Below are 3875 nucleotides of genomic sequence, written 5' to 3'. Positions count from 1 at the left end.
ATTGGTAAAGTGTTTGGATTTTAATTTCATCTATAAATGACAAAGTTTTAAACGTTCAAAACCTTACACCTTTTCGTGACAGTCGCAATTTAAGATTTTCGATTTACCCTCTGTACCTTCCAGTAAGACTTAGTCTACGTAAAAAATCAGTATCGCTGAAACACCCACCAAACAAAACTTTAAATGCCATCCTTTCGTTTGAGTCTAGGTGCAAAGTTTTTTTTATCGGGGGGATCCCAAATAGTGGTCCTAAGCCTCTTGTCCAGTATCTTTTATTCATACGTCCCCACGGTATCAGATATTGAAGGAAATATTGGGTAACTGATCCCGGTGGGTCCTTGGCCATATACTGACAGGGAAGATAGGGGCTCATTTCATCGAAGGACGTGGCTCTTACAACCCGGGTGGGTCCTCCGGTGGGACAGAGATTTGGATCAGATCCTACAAGCCTACTGTTAAAACAAAAGTTTAGGAAGCTAACAATTAAAATATGGACTGGAACAATCGGCTTAAATCCACGCAATTAAATCGAATTAACAATTGGAAACTTAGAGCATGGAACAGTCTAAAAATTTTTAGGAAGTACTGACATTCTTTCCTTAGCACATAGGAAGTGTAAAACGCATAAAAATTTATTAGTTGGGGTAAAACTTTACAGGAAGTGAAGTTGGCAGCAGGACGTTGGACCATGGACCAGAAGAGGTAAGATAGGTATAAAAACGACAGTATGAATAGAGTTTTGTGATTTAACACAAGGCAAATCAGCCATGACAACAGCGTGTAGTGGTAAGAGTGATTACCTCTCACCCCAGCAGGCCTGGGTTCAATCCCAGTCGACGCTGCCGGGATGTTCTGAGGCATAACATATCTGATCATGCCTTCCTTCGGAAGAGAAGTAAAGCCGTTGGTCCCCGGTTCATGAGTTGATGGATCGAAATGTAGGGTCCAGATGTAGGAGCTGCCTCCCTGGCGTTGGTAACATTGGTGCTCAGCACAGAAAACAAGATCGACGGAAAACAAATCAAGGAAAAAAGAAAGCCATGACACCGGCCATTGCTATCAACCGTGTTCTTAAGTAGCACACACGACATGACATGACATGAAATTGGTGCATATGGGGGATTTTTTTTTTTTTTTTTTTAACTCTTTATTTGTTCCAAATTCAAAATAAATTACATTTCATTTTTAACCTAGGTGCTCCAGTTACTACAGTAACTTACCAGCCTTAATTGTTATGATATATATCTAAGTGTTTTTACATTGTTCCTGTCTTGGCAATTCAGTATTTTAAACAGGTTTTTTAAACCTGCATGTCAGTATAACAATTGATAGCTTAAAACTAAATAACTAAAACTAAATCTTATCTAAGTATAAAGGGAATTAATCGTTGCAATTGAGGATTGTAACGATTTTTGCCTGAAATTATTAATTATTTTGTTGGACATTTGTGCTAAAGTCTCAACATTCGAAATTCTATGTACTTCGGTAGTACTGTACCAGGGAGGCAACTTAAAAATCATCTTCAGAATTTTGTTCTGAATCCTCTGAAGTGCTTTTTTCCTGGTAGTGCAACAACTAGACCATATTGGCACAGCGTAAAGCATGGCCGGTCTAAAAACTTGTTTAAATATTAGAAGTTTATTCGTCAGGCAAAGTTTGGATTTCCTGTTTATAAGAGGATACAAACATTTTATATATTTGTTACATTTGGCTTGAATGCCCTCAATGTGATCTTTAAAAGTTAATTTATGGTCAAGTATTAATCCAAGATATTTCACTTGGTTTGACCAGGAAATTGGAACTCCGTTCATAGTGACTATGTGACTACTACTAGGTTTCAAGAAGGAAGCCCTGGGCTTATGTGGAAATATTATAAGTTGAGTTTTGGAAGCGTTGGGAGAAATCTTCCATTTTTGTAAATAAGAAGAGAAAATATCTAAACTTTTCTGCAGTCTGCTGCAAATAACACGAAGACTTCTTCCTTTAGCGGAAATGCCTGTGTCATCAGCGAACAAAGATTTGTGGCAACCCTGAGGCAAATCAGGGAGGTCCGAAGTGAAGATGTTATACAATATAGGCCCAAGAATGCTACCCTGAGGAACTCCTGCTCTAACAGGTAGTCGATTAGATTTGGAATTTTGATAATTTACCTGCAGAGTTCTGTCAGTTAAATAATTTTGAACTAATTTCATAATATAAAGTGGAAAATTAAACTTTTTCAATTTAGCAATCAAACCTTCATGCCAAACACTGTCGAATGCTTTTTCTATGTCTAGAAGAGCAACTCCAGTTGAGTGGCCTTCAGATTTGTTTGAACGAATTAAATTGGTAACTCTTAAGAGTTGATGAGTAGTTGAATGCCCATGGCGAAATCCAAACTGCTCATCTGCAAAAATTGAGTTCGTATTGATGTGAAGCATCATTCTATTCAAAATTATCTTTTCAAAAAGTTTACTTATTGAAGAAAGCAAACTTATTGGACGGTAGCTAGAAGCTTCAGCTGGATTTTTATCCGGCTTCAAAATTGGAACAACTTTTGCATTTTTCCATTTATCAGGAAAGTATGCCAAATGGAAACATCTGTTAAATAATTTTACCAAGAAAGACAAGGTACTCTCTGGGAGTTTTTTGATGAGGATATAGAAAATTCCATCATCACCTGGAGCTTTCATATTTTGAAATTTTTTAGTTATAGACCTTACTTCGTCCAAATCAGTCCCCCAGGAATCATCAAAAATATTTTCCCGACAGAAAATATTCCGAAAATCCCGAGCAACCTGATTCTCAATAGGACTAGTAAGACCCAAACTGAAATTATGGGAACTCTCGAATTGCTTAGCAAGTTTCTGAGCTTTTTCCAAATTTGTGATCAAAATTTTACCACCTTCTTTAAGCGCTGGAATTGGCTTTTGAGGTTTTTTCAAAATTTTTGTGAGTTTCCAAAAGGGTTTGGAACTCGGGTCTAATTTAGAAACATTATTTTCAAAAGTTTTGTTCCTCAGGGCAGAGAATCGCTTTTTAATTTGTTTTTGCAAATCCCGCCAGATAACTTTCATGGCAGGATCGCGTGTTCTTTGAAATTGTCTCCTACGGACATTTTTAAGACGGATCAAGAGCTGAAGATCATCGTCTATTATAATTGAATCGAATTTAACCTCGCATTTTGGTACTGAGGCAGCTCTTGCTTCAACTATAGAAGTAGTAAGAGATTCAAGAGCATAATTAATTTCATCTTTGGTTTGCAAAGGAATGTTTGGATCGAAGTTATATTCCATAAATGTTCGATATTGCTCCCAATCAGCCCTATGGTAATTGAAAGTAAAGCTGTTGGGATTAGAAATTATTTCTTGGGATATTTCAAAAGTTACTGGAAGGTGATCAGAACCGAAGTCAGCATGGGTAACCAATTGGCTAAAGGGTGTCCACGATGAAATTGCCACACACAAAATTGATTCGCAAAATTCGAGTTTTCATCCGATTGCCATCAAATTTTCAGGGATTGAGAAATAACTATTAAACTTCATTTTACCATTTTACTCGTATTTTATTTACAGTACATACGCAAATGCCCGCACCTTGGCCTTAACCCCGGCCATAAGATTCTGCACAACCTGTGAATCAACCGTTTTTTGCATGTAAACCCATACTTTCTTCTGTTCCTCGACTGTCTTCACTACCTTAGGTCGTTAGGTAGGTGCTGCTTCATAATCGCCCAGTACTTTTCGATGGGGTGTTGAGAGGGTTGAACATTTTCGGCACGAAATTGACCTTATTGTCCGCATACCACTTCAGCACGTCCTTGGAGTAGTGGCATGAGGCCAAATCCGGCCAGAAGATTGTTGGGACGTTGTGGGCCTTCAGGAGAGGAAGCAGCC

The sequence above is a fragment of the Ochlerotatus camptorhynchus genome, unplaced genomic scaffold (assembly GCF_037179485.1).
Source record: "Ochlerotatus camptorhynchus isolate MF236.1 unplaced genomic scaffold, CSIRO-AGI_Acam_v1.1 ptg000594l, whole genome shotgun sequence".
In the NCBI taxonomy this organism is placed as follows: Eukaryota; Metazoa; Arthropoda; class Insecta; order Diptera; family Culicidae; genus Ochlerotatus; species Ochlerotatus camptorhynchus.
Note: the sequence above shows the minus strand (reverse complement) of the source record.